General features: G+C 32.7%; 1 protein-coding gene across 2 annotated transcripts in view; it reads left to right on the forward strand.

Moving 5' to 3' along the window:
- The window catches only part of LOC129969320 (sex peptide receptor-like), a 228,553-nt gene that overhangs the window by 184,119 nt on the left and 21,971 nt on the right, over positions 1-22,463 (forward strand). For both annotated transcript variants that reach the window (XM_056083842.1, XM_056083841.1), the window contains exon 2: positions 4,164-4,245. The gene's annotated coding sequence lies outside the window, so the exon portion shown is untranslated. The remainder of the gene's footprint in view (positions 1-4,163; positions 4,246-22,463) is intronic.

Genomic DNA, 22,463 nt, shown 5'->3' on the forward strand with positions numbered 1-22,463 from the left:
AGCATGGCTCTATCTAAAAACTAATCAAATACTTCTGTTTCCTTTTAAGAAAACAATGCTACAATAATTTATACGAGCAATGCTACAGTAATTTTGTGTATATATGAGCAATGATGTAGTAATTCTGGAGCGGAGATAAGCTCAAGCAAATGAGTGGAAAGAACTTCAGGCGTACGAACTTTATTGGCATCACGTACCGCACAGATTGAAGCAATAACAGAATGCATTATAACGCAAAAGTCCCCCATCCTTTTGTCATATTCCACTTTTGAAGGAGCAGATCGGGGCATTTTGCTGAGAATGAACTCGATTATTTTTATTTCCTTCCTTCCGTCATAACAGGCGTGATGAACAGTGATTACAAAAGCGAAGCGAGGATTATTGTTGTAATCATCGGTTTTTCGATGTTTGGGAAAGCAATTTTTCTTTATTTCTTTATAGTTTATTCCCAAAAGAAAGCACTCCCTTTGGCAAAGTGTTTTTGCAAGAACTTTACTTAAATGTTTATTGCCGTATTTTTTTTCTCTTTCTGAATGTGGGAGAGGAATATCACAGTTTTATCAGCTAGCAAAGGTTCTTTTCATTGCCACATTAACCAAGTTTAAAGAAAGTCAGTTCTGGGTTCTTCTTTTTTTATTTCCACATATGTGAAGTAGGTATTTAAAAAATATTGCAAATGTCATAAAATCCGATCTCGATGATGGATCACTTTTTAGAACTTATTCAACTAGATCATATGGGAGTGTATCAAATAAAAAGATGTAGTAACTTCAAAATCTAGTGCAGAATGCAAGAATTTTAGCGTAATAAAATTTTAAAAAGTTTTTTTTTAGTGCATTTGCGTAGTTTTTCTAATAAATGCGTGAAATCAGGCTCATAAAAATTGCTGCTGCCCTACCTTAGAAGACTGAAAAATAAACTCCATTCTAAATATTTACCAAGTAGCCTAACTATCTATTTTGTCCCTATTCACTTCAAGGGAGAATATGATTAACTAGTCGATAGTTTCGATCCATACTTTAGCCGAGTTAACTTCTATTCATATTATTAAAGAGATACCGGATGGTGTTCTATGAATTGAGCTGCAATGTAGAAATGTCATAACCTGCAGTCCCTAATCAAATAATTACTCGACACTCATTTTCAAATGAATATTTAAATATTTATTAAATGAATCGTCTTTATTGTTTTTTTTTGTGCAACTACTAATATGCATTACACCGGTATCGTTACTATAAATGAAAAAAGATGTATATTATTGCTAGATACATTATTTTTGTAAACAACTCTAAATGAATTATAAATATTTTTATATAGTTTAGATCCTTTCGTCTACATAATACTTCTTGATGCTCAAGTCCATCTCTTCTATGCGCGAATAATGATTCATATCTTAACAATTCTTTCAATTAGATTCTCGTTTTCGCGCACTTTCTTATATTTTCTAGGTCATGAGACCAGTGGACGCTGCCAAAGAATGCTACTGATGTTTTACATCAAAAAGGAAACATTAAAGTAGCAACATGAATAAATCAATATAAATAAAAATATTTGTGTTGTATCTTCACTGCTTTTAAATGCATGTCGCAAAACAAAAGCGTGTGTCTGCTAATTTGACAAAAGTTGTATCTTTGAAACCCAACAGTGCAAGACATTCTGCGAAATAGCACATTTTCGAGAACAGAAAGCACTATCGCACAAGTCTTCCTTCTGTGTCTTTGTTCTTCAAGAGTATTCACACCAGGTAGTCAAGGAGAAAAATTTATTGGATTTCCAAATTTCGAGCGCTGGGAATAAACTATGGCAACAGAGTACATTTCCATACAGCGGTGATACTAAAGTATATAATTTTAGAAAATATCTACACCATCAAAATTTATAAATAACTCTTGAAGAATGTATTATTTGTAGAACTGAAAATAAAATTCACTGCTCAAAAACAAATATTAAGCACGAAACTGGGACCGTTGCTCTAAGGAAGTAGCAAAGTTGAAAATTTCTTTAACGACCGACAACTGTAATTCAATTTTGGGCATCGATCCGTTTTCTGTAAATATTTCATGAAGAACACATCCCTCATCTCCCAGGGGTGTTCGGGTGTCTTGTTATTCGAAGTTTCACCTCCATAATTGATACGAAGAAACAAGGTACGCGCACATGATGTGCACGTAGAAATGCTGCCGGAGAACGGTTGCTGGTTCCCTCAAGCCAAAGATTCTGAGAGTAGCCACCTTGTTGCAAGCACCGAAGGTTGATCGATAGTTTGCAGCTGCAGAAATGCAATTAAGTAAAATGATGGGAGACATTGTGGAAAAATATTCCTCAACCTTTAGAAAGGAGGAATATTTCTTGAAAGATAGTTTACACTTCTTTCAGATGGAGCATTTTGCAGGAAATGGGGAATGCTAGCTGCGGAGAAAATATCTCGTGCAGAGGGGTTTTCTCGAATAATATTTTGCCCTAAAGAAATGAAGGACAATGATATTTTTTCCGAGACCTGTTAATGAATGCGTCTCATTTATTGTGCGTGCATCAGATTCCTTCTGAGGAAACGATTTAAAACAGGTGCGGAGTTCATTTAACTATATTAGCTTTATTCTCTTTCCGTTAAGGTGATTGATAACGTAATCATATTAGGTGCAATTCAGTTCATTTAAATACCGTGATAAGCATGCGTTAAATGGGAAAAGGAATTTCCAAAATGTAATTTCAGGAAATGTTCGAATTAATTTGTTTCTTATATTACTGCTTAAAATAACTTTTTGAAATGTCATCTAGAATGTTTTTAAAGAAGTGATATTATTCAGAAAGCAATTCAAATTTATTTTAAAAAAGGAAAGGGTTTTCTTTTACTTTTTTTTCCATATATTTTCATTTTTTTTTCGGCTTGTACCTCAACTCAACAAAAATTGTTTTATTTAAAGATTCAAATACACGTTTTTTTATTAGAGAATTAAAAAGATTTTTTTAATAATCTATTTATTTGTTCTAATAAATTGTTGTTTCAACAATTACTAAATCTTGAAATCAATATTTTCTCAAATTCCTAGTTGTATGCACCAATCGCATCGAATTGGAATTCAGTCAATCGATTCATTGATAACTAAATTTTGAAAAAATAATAACAGTATATTGTTAAAGAAAAGGGATGAGAGTATATAAATTCAAAATTCTTGCACTGAAGGAAGGAAGTGAAAATTAATGTACAAAATATCGTCTTCATAAGCATGATATCAAATGAAAATGTGCAAAGATTAATGTTATTCTGGCTAGGACCCTCGAGGACTCTGCTACTATAGGTGAGTACGGATGTCCCAATCCGAAGATTCCCAGGGATATTTACTCCCTTCCAATTTACTTTCTTCGCTATCTTTTTCTCTCCGCTTGATTCTTCTAACCTTCGATGGCAAAAGAGGGAGCTCTTCATGAGAAGCTGTTGCCATTCTGTTTTCTACCTGCTTCTCATGGGCGATTATGCATTGCGACCACTGTCTCCGGCGGTAATTCTGAGCGTATATGTTCCGGCTAACACTAAGATAAGCGCCGTACCAGAAAATACCCTTGTTAGGCTCCGTAATGGGTGGCGCCATTGGACCTACACATCATTCGATATCTTATAGGCCGGAAAGAACAATCTCCCTTCAGTAGGCCACAAATCAAGGCACTTTATTTTCCTAGTTTTCCAACATTTTATGTTATGAAGCATATTTCTAACAAAAATGAAATTTTCTACTCCATTTCTTGTGGAAAAGGCTTTGATAGATGTCATCTCATCTACAAACAAGTTAAATTCCACTCTGGAAACATATTGCTTGAAATTATTGCTCATTAACAAGGGTAAAAGCTCAAAATTTTGTTTACTACTCAAAATTCTGTTTACTATTCCAGTATCACTTAATCCGTATATCAGTAGCTCTTTAAAGGGAATCATTTCTATCAGAGTTATTGAGCGGAAAAACTGACCAGATTACTGTATATTTCCGAGATGAGTTGAGGAATAGTTTACTTTTTATTGTTGGCCCTGCTCACTAAAAAGTAAATAGTGTTCTTCAATGTAAATCATTGCAATATTAGGAAATATCTTATAATTATTCCCTTTTTTACATTGCATGAAAAATTGATTATAAATTCATTTATATTAATTCCTTTTATTGAAATTTCAGGACCTTTTTGAACATTTTGCCCGTCAAATCCAGCAGCAGTCGCTAACAGCCAAGAGAATTGTGAAACAAAAAGAAGAAAATGGTAAATAATACTTTTATTTTATTTCTTTTCATATGAAACTTTATATAAACGATTAATGTTGCAGTAGTGTAAGTCTTCCCATCTGGGTATCGAGAAATTAACATATCGCAAAGATATAATATTCTTGAACAAAGTTGAGATGCTACCACTGCAGATTGCATCAAACTTTAACATGGAAGTTGAATAGAATTTGAGCTTAAGTTAAAATTTAAATCTAATTATTTTAGTTGTTGCTTATTTCACTGTAACTTGAAGCCATCACGAGGCTAAATGATTATTGATTTCAGTTTAATAATAGCAATACTCGAATGTCGTTGCCGGTGCTTGATGAATGTTAGCGAAATTAAAACCAGAAAAACTTCATTTTAAGCTTTAAAAATGAAGTAATTGGGATTTTACATGTATTTTCTTGACAATAATGTCGTTCGCTAAACCATCTAAACATAAATTCTTTCCCTCTGTATATGTCCGTCCGTCCGTGTCTGACTTCAACCAAACTTCCACACCTCATTCCTCTTATTTACCAAGATAAGAGAGAAAAAAAACATATCGCCTTAAAGATTTGAAAAGTCTACTTACAACTTCTATAATTAAACAGAGGATTGTTCAGCGTTAGTTAACAATAAGATAATGCGTCATTTCAATTTTTTCATGATTTTACCGTTGTGCTTTATTTGCTGTGCTATTAGTCAAATGAACTGGAAACTACATTTCGCTTTAGATTGAATGTCATTCTGACATAAAAGAAAATGAAAGATATTGTTACGGATTTGGGATTCTTTTTCGATTTGTTGGTAGATGAAGAAACATGATCAACAGGTTTCAATAACGAGCGACGACTTTTGTTAAACACGAAAACAAGAATATGCAGACAACAGATATACAGCCGAGACGAACGCAGACAACACACAGTAGCACGCTACAACAAACAGTAGCCCACAAGTAATAATCGGTAGTAACAACCACAACAAAGTGGCCAAACATAATTCAGCAGGAGGAGGGTATCTTCGTAACTATACTTTACGGTCTCTCCAGACGCCTGCAATTCACCACTGTCTCCTCGCTTTAACTGTATCCAACTGCCGACTCACTACAACACGATTGGCTACTCATCACACGACTCTATGCTGCTTCTACAATACACACTAGGACTCGGCACACAGCTCAATTCAGCAATCACTTGAGCTCCACTCCACGCTTCACTGGACTGATCCAACTATTTCACCATTGCTTCGCTATCTTCTCTACTCTATGCATTAGTCTGTACACGACTGACTTCAGCCTAGACTGCTGGCCTTTTTTAGTTCCTGGAGCCGGGCATAGAAAGTTCTGGATTAATCGGGCATATCTCGGTTCCTACTGACTCAGTTGCTAAAATTCTGGAAGATTCCATTATTACCTATTTTGTCGCCAAACTCGCAAAATTCGTCGCCAAGTTTGTCACCAATCCCTGAGATTACTGATTCGGCATCCGATCAACATCCAACAGAGCTGACCGTAAAACGGTCTTTCCAATGATTGAACTAACCGTGCTGAAAAGCAACATCACAGATTTGTAACAATATGCATGATACAAAATACATTTCGCCATAGTCAAAATCGATACTTTTAATTCTATAATGTTTTGTGATCATTTGGTTACAATCAAGCGAATGCCTTTCAAAGCTTTTGCCGAGGCTAACTTTCTCAAAAAATGAACACTAGGTTTAAACACAATTGTTTTTTATTAAACTCATTTTTCGCAAAATATCTGACTGAAAAACATTTTGTTGTCCCAGATTTTGTCCGAATCAATCACTCTATAATCCAAGATGGCAAGTTATTGTCAAAGGATAATTAACAAATTTGTTCAGATTTTTCCTTAACATAAGCATGTGTTTCAGATAAATTTTCATGATTTTTGATTTCCTAATTTAGCAACATACCAAATCAGTAAAGTAATAAGAGTTTTGAACCAGCAGAAAAAAAATGCTATCAATTGGAAAATAATTAAAAATTAATATAGGGGTTTTGATCGTTTTTGTTTTAAATAAGAGAAATATTTGCCACTGGCCTACGCTCTTAATTTCAAAACACTTCAAAGACCATTCGATTTTTGAATTGATGCAAGTGTCATGTTCTTCATTGTTCAAAATTCTTTCTTAAAAAAAAACCTCCCATCAGAGAATGAAGCCAAACTGTATAAACATCATACGGTGCATCGTCTCATCATCGAAGAGGTACAACGTAAAACCGCTGTTTCATATGTTTGAAGTCGTCGCTTTCTACAAAATCTTGACTGCAGGATGATCAAAAACACCCCAACGGAACTGCTGCAAAATTTCTGGGTGCATCTGGTGGTGTGCAGACGAACATCGTCGTTAACCAAAACCGCTGGCATGTACAAAGCATATTTAAAGCAGTTCGTGATGAATCTTAATTGCCACTTTTTCATACAGAAGAATCACGCGCATTTCATATTTAGCGTGATCGTTTTTATTCCGGCGCTCGTTGGCTGTTCGTCATGCAAAAAAATTAACGGAAATACTTTTACTCTTTTTTAACCTAATGAACATCTGCGTGCAACGTCAAAGGCCTAGAGTTTTTAACAAATGCGCAAATGGAGTCTAATCTCTGAATTACATTTGTATTACTCTCGAAATTAAATGAATCAATATTCTGAAAAAAAATGGTGTACATGGTGTCTGCGCGTGGCCCTCCCCCCTAGATGGCCTCCCCCCTATCGTCAAGTATTTTCCGAATCCTAAAAGTTGTTGGTTCTCTGTCACAGTTGTTTCTTGCTTACATCGCACTATTAAGATCTGATATAGCATCAACCAATTTTTTTTTATCTTTTTACTGAATTTCTCCAAGATAACAATATACTTTGATAGTGAATAATAAATATTTTTATAGATTTTCAAAATTTTAATAATAAAATGACACAAATAATTTATTTCCCAAGCCAAGCAACTAATTATTTTATGTATCTCAGGAGAAATTGCACACCGAAAACTAAATTCTGAGCATTCTGGTACAATTTAAATAATGAATTGTGTTAGGAAGAAAAAAAAAATTTCCGATAGAAGAGAGGTATTTTTGTTTTGAAATGGTCATTCACACTTTCCTAATCAGTTTTACAACGAAAGAACTTCAAATCAACTTACTAGCGGCCAATATTATTTGTTTTTGAGGAAATATTGTGAAATTGCGTAGATCGTTAGTGATACATGCTATAATATTGATTTAAAATGGATTTGGTTGTTTGTTAGGAGTTAAAAACCAGGTTTTCTAGTACGACGGGGGAGATTTTCTCTTTAATATTCTTTTAAAATAAAGCAAAATTCATTACATCTTCATATGACAGAATCGTAAATTCGATTTATGTTCGATTACATGAGAAAAATGTTTCATTTGCTCCCTCGTTTGACTCCAGAATCCGTTCTTTTTTAGATAATTGAGGAGCATTGATATTTTAGATATTAGCATAGGTATTTAAGAAGTTCCTTCTTAAACATGCCAAAATATTTTTACTCTTAATGATTTTAATAAATTGCCAAAAGAACTGCACCGTTTGTTTTTATGCAATTACTTTATTAGAGTAATCTTACAACAAATACAGTATACTGTTTCTACAGATGGTTAGCAGTACCATGTCGTTTCATCTGTAGTTTCTAATCTTATTGTCATTTCTGGAAGGCTGAACAAATATTGCTCCGCTTTTACCTCTAAGTTTTTTGCCATTATTACGGCGTTAAGGGCGATAAGTCTGTAATCGAGAAAGGTGTGGATCTTATATACTGGTTCACAAAATTCAAGTGAAGCCATTTTAAACTCAACCATATAAAACCAACCTTCGGTTTTTAGCATTGTAATACTATTTCTATACTGCTGGACTGTGATTTTAACATTTTACTCTGTTGGATTCTTGGACATGTTGGCATCTCTGGCAAAGATCAAACTGATACTTCAACAAAAACAACTGGCTGAAATGATGAAACGTTTGTCCCGTTTCAGAACGGAAATCGAATTTTAAAGCAGAGCTCGCTCCTAATGGGGCAACGTACCTCTGACTCGCAACTTGAAAACAAATTGCATCCCATCTTCCCATCTATTTATGGTTTTAAAATTCACTTTGCCGTAGACTGAATGCCAAATTAACAAGACTTCGGTTAGGCCATACTTATATTACTCGCAAGCATTTACTTTTTCAAAAGATGGTGTTTTCTTCCCGCATGTTTTCAGTTCACTCTTTTCAGTCCCACATATTATATATGAATATTTTTTTTCTCAGAATAAAATACTTCGGGAAGGATTACCCTGATTTGAGAGAGAATTCATGAACCTTATACCATGCGAACTTGTTTCCCGTTTTTTGATGGCATTGGTTTTGTACATAATATCTTTCTCGTCGGATTTATCCAGAACTTTTTAGCTTTTTTTTTTATTTTTAATGGATTAATATTTGTATTTTACATTAACACGAGCTTGAAGAGTGCAGAAAAATATATATAAAAAAATCAAAGTAATCAGTTATTTATTATCTATTGAAAGTTGCGAGTAATTAATCAGTTTTATCAAAAAAAATTGTTTTTCCCTAAATATTAAAAAGCAAATTATGCAATGTTTTGCGGACTTATTCTGAGTTCTACCGAAATGTAATTATTTTGCTTAGAATCGTTTAATTTTTAAAACAATCAGCCCGTTAAAGGCTTGTGGGCGACTCATGAGAGAGTACCTTCGCTATGCCGCTCTGAATGATGACCGAGGATTTTCTACGTGACCTTCAGTCTACTACAGTAAACTTCTGCTTAAAAATAGAGAGGCATCATTCAAAGTGAATGTTTTTGCATGAAAACAAAACAAAAATGCTTAAAACAGGAGAATGCACATGAAAAGTATATTATTATTTTATAATGTCCATTATTGCTTAAATTTTCTGTTAGTTGCATCATTTTTGCAATCATTACTACATATATTTAATGCTGCCATTAATAATTTACATTTTTACATACAAATCATTAGTGACAGCAAAGGACTATGTAATTTTCTGCTACACGGTTTATAGAGAAATTATTGTAACCATCAAAAAATTCGAACTCTAAATTTTTGTAAATATAAACGCTTTTATCTCCCTGAGTTCAAAAAACAAATTTTTCTCTGTCTTATTCAAGGTCCACAAAATTTTGTGGGGTTGGACGGGACACATCTTTATTACAGAGTATGCGAGAAAGTTTTGGGGAGTCTTTCTAGTTTATGAAAACGCTCCAGCTGTGCAGACTCAGTTGATAGTTTGGTTTATATCAGTACGTTAAGAAGTGTACGCTCAACGTGAAATACGTCAACTGATTATTAGAATCCACTTTACGTCATGCAGTCATCGCTTACGGTAGTGCATGACGTAAGTTTACGATGTAAAGCAATGAGACCCAAGTGCTGTAGGATGTTTAAGTTCTTCGACTCAAAGATTTTCTTCTCCAGATATTGCTATGGCTAAGGAAAAAAGGATGTTGCAATAACAATTTCTTAATAAAATTTTATCACAAGAATTTTAGTAATGTTTAATTAGTAATTTGAAAAAGATAACTGGAAAAACTTTTGTATCTATATCCTTTAATATTTCTTTGCTGGCAATGAATATTAGAGGTTTGCTAACAGTTATGTTACTTCGTAAATCAAGAGACAGATTTATGATACTGGGTTTTAAAAAATTGCATTTTTTTTTTCTTTCTGTTTGACTTAATACGAAAGAATTTTGAAATTAAACTTATCCGTAAAACTTTTACAATGTTAAAACATAGCATCTGCATTCAGTAAAAGTTATTTTAAGAACGATTTATAAACTGATATCTGGAAACAGCCATCCCATCCATTCAAAATATGCGCCAACTTTTATTGCAACTCCGTTCCTTGCGTTTTTATTCTGTGATGCATTTTACTCCCAAGCTATAAGTTTTTTTATTTCCCCTAAATTGCTGTATAGAAGAAAAATTTTGATCCTCTTATCGCAAATGTATCTTTCAAAGCACCTGGAATTAGATGAATTTGGGGAAAGTGAGTCCATTTTGTAGATCAGTCGAATATCTTCTTTCATACCCAGAATGCAAGTCGTTGATCTGAAAAACGTGACATTTCCAAGAGAAACAGGATAAACTCTATCTCTTTTCTTTTCAAAATACTGATAATCGAAAAAGCAGGTCTGATACAAAATAGCCATTTTTTTTCAAGAAATTTTTTCGAGCACGCAGTATTATTCTGAATATTTGATGCTACCCGATAAGTGTTTGATATTTTTCGGTAATCAAAACATGTTTTCACATATCAAAATATAAATTTTGAAAAAGAATCGAATACTATATTTTGACTTTTCTTTTTCTATAATTTTTGTGTATATGAATAATATAATAATCCGATTTAAAAATGATGTATCATTTTTAAAAGTCAGCACGCAAAATGGATCCACTTACAAAATCTTTAAATTATAAGATGAGTTTTAGTTCTTTTCCGATAAAAAAATAACAGCAAAAGATAATTGATGAAATTAATAATGTAACATTTTTATTATAGCATTGCCGTAGTATTCAACATTTTTTTTCTGAATATTGAATAGATAGCAAACCAATCAATCAATGGAATTTAATTTTGCCCTTTAAACGCCAAGAACAAAGTTCCTCCTCATTACAGTTCTTTCATTTCGTCAGTTCTTGAAGATTTTCCTGGCAGATGGATCAAATGAGATTGACCGTATCATTATCCTTCTAGTACCACTGATTGAGCCCTTCGTTCAGGGATTCACCAAGGAAAACATCTTGCCACGCAATGAAAACTTGAATAATAGACATTGTGTCTAGTGTCCCTTCCTAAATGTCGGACGGCACATGATGAGAATTAAAATATATGCAAGAAAATTTATTAAAGTAATTTTTCCTATCGCAAACTCCATTAAAATATTTACAATTTATAGAAATAAAGTATGTTTGTGTAACGATTTTTTCATAAAAAAGTTTTGTAACAAGAGAAAGGATTTGTGCTCGTCTTGTATATCCAGGTTTCAAAGTGAAAGCTTGTAAGTGTTCATTGCGATGGCCCTATACCAGAAATTCTCCCATTTTTTTTCTAAACTGCATTTAATTTATGAGTATGACTAGAATTTTGAATATGGCCAGATCTATTGGCCGAAATGATTAAAAAGACGCTGAACACGAATCTCCAATAAAAATCTTCAATTCAAATTCGGCCACTTCATTTTAACCTGAATGAAAACGTTTTATTTTAAGAAGAAAAGGAAGGAAGGACTTAAGAAAGAAAAACCAAAAGAGAATCGAAGCTCCAATCCGAAACGTCATTGAATGATACTGATTAGGCTGTTTTGTCTATATCGGGATTCGCTGACTCAACCCTTTCATTATGCTTATCATAATTTTCCCTTCACGTATTTCGCAGAAAGAATAAAACATAACAAAATAACAAAGGAAAATAAGTTTTGCATAGCAATCCAAAATTCAATAAATACTTTTGAAAAACACTGTTATGGTAGAAGAGATATAAGTTTTCCATTTCTTCTAGTAGAAAATATGCATTTATTTAATTTCTGCTTTTAAAAAAATGTGTAGGCGTTTCTTTCGATATTTCCTTTTTTAATTTATTTGCATCTTTTATCTCTTACTGGCAAACGATAAAATTTGCAGGGTTTATTTTGGAAAGAATGAAGAAGCCAAATAACACGAATCGGCATCCAAATGGTTATTACAATGAAACATTTTCACATTTATGCATTATAATTGTCTGAATTTATGAACTGTTTCTATTGTGGCGTTTTCTCGAAATTATTACAATTGCTGCGAGTGATATATTTTAAATTGGATCCTGTATTAAACTAAGAGCATGTTTCGCACAGAGCTGTAAATTTCTTTCCGCGGACCCGTCTGTTTGAGAAAGCACTCCATTTTATTGATTAAACGTCAGCGCAGTTAGAGGGTAATTATAAAGCGGAAATTGGAAGAGGCGACGAACTTTCTGCACCAACTAGATTTCAGTCGGGAATTTTTTTGCCCTTTCCCGAAGAGTTTTTATGGCAGACACTAAAAATCTTCGAGTGATTCTCTCTCTCTCCCTCTCCCTCTCTCTGAAGAAGATAGCCTTTGAAAGGCTTTAGTCCTGGGCAAATATCCAAACTATTTCTTTCAGACGGTATAATGATTTGGATACAAAGTTTGTTGCATGAATCCTTTGCAAACTCCTTCCAATTGATTTGAAAAGAAGAAACTATTTGTGTCAAATGATTCTGTGGCGTTACATAATTAGGATTCGATTTTCTAGAACCCAAGCGACGACAAAAACGTCACTGCATCAGCTGACTGCAAATTTAAATGAAATATGTTCTCCAAATCTCGAAATTTTGCTTTTACACTCTTTAATTTAAAAAAGATTATTATTGAAATATTGGTAGTTTTTCTATCGATTATTGATTTTTCACTCACTTTCTGATGTGGTAGAATTTTCAATTTTTATATATTGTCCTCGGGATGTCCATACACTATTTTACTATTTTCAGAATTTAATTGTTTTTAATAGATTCATTTGATTCCATTTTTATTCCATCTTAGTGATCCAATCGATGATCATTTAAGAAAATAATCTAATTTAAAATGATCTCTTTACCATAAGAAATTATAAATAAATAACTAATAAATAGAAACTAATTAAATTATTGAACTATTTACAAGTTTAGTAATAAATGCATTTATAAAAATATTTTGAAGCAAAATCCTTATCATGAACATCCAATAACCAACCCAATATAATGAATAAGAAATCGGATTATCGTTCCGATATCTGACGCTATTATTATATGCATGGCCTAGTGTGCGTTGCATTCGTCTCCGTCTAGCATCTTTGCATTGGTGTGGTGAAAAAATTTGGGCAGGCAGTATGCTTGGTGTGGGTGGTTCTCGTCACCCGACCTTGATTTAAAATGAAAACATCCGTTCCAAAATAGTTTTCATGTAGCTATAAAACAGAACTTTAATCTTAATTAATCCAAAAATGTGTATGTTTCGCCTTCAATCCTGGTGAAATGCCTGCTTCCAGTTCAGCTTATATAGTTCCAGTTCATCCTGCATTATTATCAGCTGCATTTCTATGAGTGAAAAGAGAAGATTCTCATTAGTATTTTCAAAAAATAAGATTTTTTTAATGTTCTTTAATTAGTACACTTAAAAGTCGGATTTATTTTCCATTTTGATTTTTTATTGATTTTTTCCATTCTACCATAGCATGACAGAAAATAAATAAAATTAAGTTATTGATTGATTATAAAATTCTGAGAATATTAAAATAGTGTGTTGTCTCTGAGAGTATACAAGTGAACGAAATTTCAAAACTTTGAACGAACTCCTAATATTGCAATGATGAAGTTCGGAAAGGGGGATGGGTGCTCATATGTCTGCCTTGCCTGGCCTAAAATAATCTCTTGTGTTGCTTTAAAATTGAGTATTAGTATTCAGTCTTGCCAACAGAGTGATTCTGAATAATAATTTCTTTGACTCTAACTTATAATTATTTTATAGAAATTTACTCAATTATTTTATATTTTGATTGCAATCTGTATTTTAAAATAGTTTATGCTCGAAAGTCGCTTTGCTTAAAAATTGAGATGTTCTGTATACTCTATGGATGTTATCCTACATGAAAATGGGAACATATATTTTTCATTTATAAATAGGCTATTCATTTTTTTTGTCTTCGCCTTCGATGTCACAATATTTTTTAATTCTTGAGATAAGTAAAAACAAAATCTGATTATAGCACTTTAAGCCAATAATACCCGAAAAAAAATCAATAAATACTCCCGAATGCGAACTTAAGAGCTATCCTTGTTTTTTCTTTAAAATACCAACAGTCTTCCCAATTATGACGTTATTACTATAATAATACTGATTTCAAAAAAAAAATTATCCACACTTTTATTACTAAACTAAATAACATTTTTTTAAATTCAATTTTTTTTCTTTTATTTTGATTTCTTTTGCTTTTTAAACTTACTACCAGATGCGGTCTCTATTTAGATATCAAAATGTAACTTTGCTAGTAATTATCTGATAATAAATGTTAAAAATAGTAATGTAGTATATTATCTTCGAATAAGCAAAAGTGTATAAAATTTTATCCGCCATCTCTGCAAGGAAAGTGTGAAAATTCGATTAAAAAATTCCGCCTTCACAAATATGAAATAAATCCCGTTAATAAAACTGAAAAGAAAAATGGATTGAATAAAACAAAATTTACTATCTAAGATTGTATGAAGACATTAATAAAGTTCTTAATAACCAGAAATGCCCCTGTTTTCTGTTATTTAACACCATAATGTCTTACATTATGCATTGATGTCTCTCCCTGTCACATGTTCTACGGTCTGAAGGGATCCATTCTTGCTCGTGGCAAACACGCCGCTCAAATTTATTTTATAATGCACTGTGGGTTAGATGACACTAGTCGAATCACTGCAATGATTCTTGAGCTGATACAATGCATTTCAAACAAAACTGCATCATTACAAATTGGAACGAGAAATTACTGCTCCTGACAAATCAGAAGGAACAAAAAAAAATTATTCCGAATATTTTTAAATATTAATAGTCTAAAATATCCTGCATTTCGAGTGAAAACCATCAACACCTTTTTAAAATATCCCATCTCTGAAAATTAAGTCTTCACACGAACCTTGTCGGTTTTAAATGGGATTTCCTAAACACTATTCCACATTTCAAATTCTCATAATAATGAATGCGAATTTAGCGTCAGAAAATTCAATGAATTCAACAAATATACTTCAGATGCGAACGTCCCCTTTATTCGAAATCTCTCTTACCACATTACAAATTAATAAAAGCCCTTCATACATTCATTAGTTGCGTTCGCCCTCATTAATTAGAATATCCCTCGTATACCTTCAGGGAACGTATTTAAATAACCCACCATTTTAAATCGTTTCTCGTATTCTACTTGATGCTCTCTTCCCCGTTTCATTTGACACAACTAATTACTCTAAACTTTCAATTTCATGTCCGACTTTTAATTGTCGGGTTTTATATTTTCAGCAAATTTCTGACTTGTCCTTTTGATAATGCCTTCCTTCACTACAGTGATTCGAAATTCCTTACGTTTATAAGGAATCTCGCTCTGCGATTTAATCATTATCCATTTTGTATTAATTCAATAAAGTAATTAGATTCTTTGCAGAAGGACTAACGATTCTTCAATTCTCATGTCACGATTTCAAAAATATATCTGTGCAGTTTCTCAATTCATGGGGCCCTGGAACCCAAAATAATCCCTAGTTTTAAAGTTTATATACATTTGGCCATGTTGGTTTGGTAGAATGCTTTATCCATGTTATTTTCTGAACGTGATAAACAGAGTAACATTTTGAACCGACGATGAACGTATTATAGGAAGGCGACAACCGAGATAGAGTTCATGAATGGTCTATCCAACTCTGCACCATGAAAATGGTATAGATAAGATTTTCCTCTCTCTTGGGATTGAGGAAAGATACAAATTAAATGCATCTCTGCGTAATTTTGCACTTTTGTATAAAGATTTTTTCGATTGCTATAATCTTTTAAAAGGTTCAAAAGCAATTCCCAGTCTTTAACTTCGTTGCTTCATAAACTGCACAAGCTATACGTCAGTTGAAAGCGCTGATAACTTACATTCTCTTCTACCTTTTTTTATTACATACAAGTAACCAGCAAGAGTGATTCTCTCGAAACTTTATCACATACTCTCTAAAAGAGGGATCATCCTTTGCCACCGACATAAAATTTCGGACCTGTACCAAAACCATGAATACCACGAGTTCTCGGACCTTTTTTCTCGAATATGAGATTCGTGGGCCTCGTAGCAGAGTAAAGAGACCCTGTATATGTGTACTTGCTGCTTGCTATTGACAAAAGTGGTAACTAAAGACGATCTTTGATGTAACGTTTTTACGATTACGTCGTCTAGTTGTCGAATTTTTTCCTCTGTGGTTTATCCCTGGCTTGCTTTAAGTTTAGATGTCTTTTCTCAAGCACCATTCAAGACGGTACATCATTTTGAGGTTTTCTTAGGTTTTTGAATTTTGATTGTTAAAAATATTTAGAGTGAAGTGTTATACCTAAGTGATAAAAAGATATGTTTAATTTTTTAGTGAAATTCAACTTAAAACAATTATATATAATAGCAATAGACAATTCCTTGTATTAGATGAATAATTATACATCGAAATTACCTCCTTTTCAAAAGTATTATTTATTCGAATTTATTGACCCATATTCGTAAATATATAAGTTGTGCGCTTTCATTGGCCACTACTATATATACTTTAAATAAGAGAATGTAATAAAAATCATTATTTTTTCTTGCGAAGTGTTTAATATTTCATACTTCTTTATACTTTTTATGAACGAAACTATGAAAATAAATAATTCGGCTAAAATCACTTAATCACTAAAAATTAAATCTTCACTTACTTTTAAGTGCCTTTCATTGGACCGAAATCAAATAATTTCTCAGTTCAAATTCTCACGATAATGAATACGAAAATAACTTTTAAAAAGTAGTGAGCTCAAAAAATTCACTTAATTGCGAGCATAAATTGCATTTCACTCTTTCGCCTTTATTCGAAGTCTTTCTTACCGCAATACAAATTAATAACGTCCTTAACGTTGTCATTAATTGCATTAGCCCTTATTAACGGGCATTTTCTTTAATGTACCATTAGATAAATGCATTTAACCTTTCATTTTTCGTGTTCAAGAGACTCCTTTCAATTCGACGCTGCTTATTACTAGACACTTTCAACAACTTCATATCTGTACTTCAATTTTAGAACGTCAATATTTATTTCTCTTCAGTCATTCAAAGTTCTGCAGATCTGTATAAACTTTTCAACCTGTGCTTCGTTTATTGGATTAGAATCGCTGATTAGTTCAGTAAAATTATTTGGGTTTTTACTGGGCGAATATTTTAAGATCATGAATAATGATACCATTCGGAAAAGTTTTTCTAGTTGCCAAATTTTATAAACCATAGAATGTAGCCACTTAAATTGATTTTGATAGTATGCAAGTTGGCTAAAAAAACTGTTCAGCCAAAAGTAACCAAATTTGGACAAAATACACTTTCGTCCATGGGATTTCAATTAAATCCAAATAAGAGCAAAATTATTGCGACTTCATTGATATGTGATGTTCATACATGATTTAATTTTCAAGTATGCTTAAAATTTCTTTTTTTTTTTAATTGCATGATCTACCACGGAATGCAAACACTCAGCCTTGTTTTTGTGGGATTTGCAAGATTAGACAATGTAAAGTTATAAATCTGCTCTTTGTATAGCACACTTTTCAGATGACCATGATTGAAAAAACAGGCAGACTCTATGTGACTTGCACGACCAATTATCATTTCATCTCTAAACATTTACAGCATTGTCATAGAAGTAGCTGAATATATAATCCAACGAAAGGAAGATACTGCACTTCGGATGGAAATTAATTCCATCCCAACCAAAAGCCCTACGAAACAGAGATGTGGCCGCACAAAGCGACTCCGTCCAATCAAGAACCACTATCCAGCCTATGCAAGCAACAGAGCACCAAATCATCATGCGACCCATTCAGGTCCATACCACCAAACGTCTCCCTATTCCACTATTTTCTTTTTGAAATATGAATACGGTAAATGGAGGTATCGTGTGGATATGATGAAGAGCGCTTGCAGCTGATAGTCACAACTCTTACCATAATTTTCATGCGGTTCTACTTCTTCTAGTACAATCCATGTAAAATTATTGAAACTGTAACGTTTTCCTTTTTTCCTCACATGATAATTGGCATTCAAGCCAGATGTAATATCATCTATTTTCCTACACATAGTTAAGTGTCTACGGACCACCATATGTGGATCCTTTTCAATAGTATAGTCATTGTGTCTGGTCATTTGTTGAATCCAGGTGAAGGGCCACAGATGTTGTATCGGCAACCACTGTCATTAAGTGAATTTTAACGGTGTCAGCTGTGAATTGATTATAATTAACATGTGTTAGGGTCAGCTACAAAGATGGATCATGAACAGACATTTCCACGATCGGCGGGAGAGCATTGAGGAAGCATTGCTGAGCAGCTATTGGATGATAAGGAACTCAAGTGCACCAAATGAGAAAATGAAAAACTGAGATGTGACGGAAATAAAATGAGGGATTTCTGTTTTTGGAAAGAAAAGAAGAGCAGTGAGAGCCGTTTGAAGGGGAAGTCGAGAGACGAGAGTGTTCGAAGGCGTTTCTGATTTTGTGAGAAGCTTCATTTGATTCGGGCTTCTGTATTAAGATGCACCCGATAAAGATCGGTGGATTTCAGGAGCTACTCCTGGAGCAGCCATTTTGAGCTAACAACCTGTTTGCGTTTTCTCGGTGTCAATTCTTCGCTTTGATAGAAGAACTATTTCATGGTTAAACCTTTAACTGCTGTGTGAATTTTGTAAATATTATTAACCTAGATGAGAACAAGTTGTTTTTGTGTACTTGTATAAAGCTGTAAATAAAAGAATTGGGTTTTTTTTACACAACTCTATTATTTGATCGGTCAGGATCAAGGTCTTACAAAACACAAATACCAACAAGGTCAAAATAAGATATATAGTGGGGAGTGTGATTTCCAGAATTCAGCTGGATAATCGACTTGGCCAACTGCGTGTACAGCATTATATCTTAGTTGATAGCAAAAATTTTAATTTTTTATTTTTGGTATTATTTTGGCAATGGTTTGGCTTTAAGCACTCACGTTATTTTATGGCAACCTTGTATTTTTTGCCTTGAACTTAAATGTAGAACTATGCAAATACGTCAGATCATCCATCCGTTTTTGAACAACATCTCATTAAATTGTTAAGTTTAGTTTGAGGTTCTTACTCTAAATTTTCAGATTTGTACAAAATTTTCCCTTTAGCAATCACAAATGAGGATCTCCTCTCCATTGTGAAACTACAAAAAGTTTTTAGCATCATACTTCTATTCCTATTCAACAAATTCATTAGATATTTCCAATACCAAATCATAAAACTGAAAATTTTAGAAACAAATGAATAATTAAAAAATAACACATTTTTAGTTTCACATTAATTAAAATATTATATTTCATATCGTGCTTCATGAGATATATTCTTCTTTCTTTCTAATGACTTTATCAGGACTTCATGGTTTCAATAGATTGTTAAATAATTTTTGTAAAACTAAAAATGTTACGATCACACAGTTTTCGAAATATTGAAAGTCACTAGACTTGTATATCGTCTGCTCTAAATATACAATATGCGCCAAAATATACAGTGCTGAAACTCGCGCATCTCGAACACGTGGTTACGTTTGTCGACGAAGCATAGCTCCAGATACACATGTCCGCAGTAGTGAAAAGGAAGTTGTGTTGTGCAGTTGTTGTTGGAAATGGATCTATCGACGGAGGAAAAAGTATATATAGTTGAGCATTATTTCCTCTCATACGGAAGCGGTCGTGAAGGTGGACCGAGTTTGAAAAAGGTGGCAGAACAATTCCCTTGGATAGTTTACCTTAGATTGGAAATTTAATAAGGTGACGCCAAGTAACACACTTATGCTCTCTATTGTTACGAAATTTCGCTGTCTGGTAGTGTACTGTGTCAACGGAAATGGGTGTCTATTTGTGCGGAATGTTAAAGGAGAGTGTGTTCAACTGTGAAGATCCACCAAGAACTGTGCCTGTATTACGTGAGAAAATCATCTCTTTTTGAAGGAGTCTGCAGCAACCTTTGTTTCAGGATATGTTTGAGAATCTGTGTGAACGATATGAACACTGTTCGCACACTTTGAACACTTACATTACTCATACCTGAGTAAATAAACACTCTAATAGTGTTTATGCATGTAGGTTAATTTCATTTCTTTTGAGGAAAAATTTTCTCAGATGACAATGATGTAGTTTTGTTCATCTTTTCATTTCAGTTCTATGTAATTTTGTTCGTCTTTTCATTTCAGTTCTATGTAATTTTGTTAAGTAGGTATTATATATTTTGGCGCATACTGTATTACGTAAATAAAGAGCCTTTTTACATTTCCTCGGCATTTTTGGTTTTTTTCCGCCTACACTTTTCACCTCTGACTCCATATTGATGTCTAAAAAAGTACTTCTTTACTTGTATTTTACTATGCTTAACGTTGGGCCTATGAAATCTGGTACTACTGATATATTGCAAATCTTTATGAAAGTGAATCCCTGTAGTTAAGTACAAGATGTCTGATACGCATCCGACACGCATATAGTGTGAAAATATTTAATAAATTTTACTGTAGAAATATACTTATGCGCAAATAAATTTAAAGGAATGAATCTCAATTAAAATTAACATATCCGTATTATTAATTACAATTTTATATTTCCGTAGGCATCCTAAAAAAAGGTTTTGGAAACAGAATGTTTCTTCCAAGAAAAATCACAAATTTCACCAATTCATTTGATGTCACATTACTGAAATGGGCATATTAATTAACATGCAACATCTAACAGAATTTGCAATCAGTGTAAAAAAATAGGGTCAATGTATTCGATGTATATATTTCATGCGAACATGAACTCTCTCAACTGCGAAGTGATATAAAGGATAATACTGGCATGCATGAAACCTCATAATTATGTAACTGATCGTGTCATTTTGCTTTATCATAGCCTGTGTCTTGACATCAGTGATCTTTTTCTTCCCAAAACAACCATAGCAGAGTCTAGTGGAATAACGAAACCCCATGTGACATGTATCTCGAGATTTTAAACTCAGGAAAAAATCTTTTGAGTGGGGAAAAAAAACCTTTCACTTGAATAATAAAATGACATTCAAACTATAAACTTTCATAAAATTAGAAAAATACAAAAACTTTAAAAAAATTATGCAATTTTTTGTTTTACTCCTCTGGATCTCTGAAATTCCGGCTACAATCCCCCCCCCCTATTCGAAAAATAAATATCTTTTTTCAATCATTTCCAAATCATAAACCTAGCAATCGCAGAAAATTTTGAAAACTCATTTTTTTTCTGCATTCCGTCCCTCCTCCTTTATTGGTGAGCTACTAAAATAAGTTTTCCCTCTTTTCTGAAAATAGAGATCTTTCTTTTCTTCCCTTAAAAATTTTTATTCTAAAGTAAATACGTGCGGACGTCAAATTCCTCAGATACAAAATCAGCTTATAGTCAAAAACCGTTTTTAAAAATGTAAGAAGGTGAAAGTAGAATTCGGAATCATACATTCATATCACTTCAGTGCTATGGCTGACATAATAGTTTTCTGAAAAAGACAGAATTTTCCTCATGAGTTTTTTTATAGCATTTTTATCATTATCTTGAAACAAGCCATGTTTTTCTGAATCCATTCAGGTATCTTTTTTTCCTTCTATTTTGACAGATATTTCATTTTATTCTTTTCCTATTGAGATGATTTTAATCCGGAAAGGGAAGAAAATATAATATTTTGACGAAAGTGAAATAAAATGCAGAAAGAATACTAAGTCGGTTTTAAAAGAATGAAAGATATGATTGAATTGATATAACAGCAAACTCGATTATTCGTTCAAGAATCACGTGGTCTGCGAATTATTCGATCTGGGTATTTTATTATTATATACTTTTGTACCCGATGTTTCTCGCCTTGAAAATTCTTGGACACCGATTATTTATTTATAAAAAAATATATTATTGTAACGAAATCTTAATTAAAATTTTTTTGTGCTTTATTTTTGGACAAATTTCAATATGCTTACAAAAAATATAAAATAATACAAATAATCAGCTGTTGACGATTTTAGTGGTAAAATTTCTATGTCAGAATGAGTTTGTTATTAATAAAAGTTTGAAGAATTCCTTCGAATTTTCACAATACTTGTTTTTCGAGCTCAATATTGTTAAATGAAAATGTTACCTTTTGCATTAAAGCCGTTAAAACTTGAAATATAACGCATTGTTTCTGTTTAAAAAGTCCTTTGTGCAAATGAAACATAACACAAGCAAACCTAACCAGTAACCAGTTTTTTTTTTTATTTGTCTGCTATCTTATGTGAATTGACTTTCAAAATGTTGGAAAAAGTTTAAAAATAAGCGACGTTGTGGAGTACTTATTTGTAATCGATTAAGTGTAAAATAGAACAAAAATAAGATTCTATTACCAAATAATAGTCTTTT

This window comes from Argiope bruennichi, chromosome 5 (genome assembly GCF_947563725.1).
Source record: "Argiope bruennichi chromosome 5, qqArgBrue1.1, whole genome shotgun sequence".
Classification (NCBI taxonomy): Eukaryota; Metazoa; Arthropoda; class Arachnida; order Araneae; family Araneidae; genus Argiope; species Argiope bruennichi.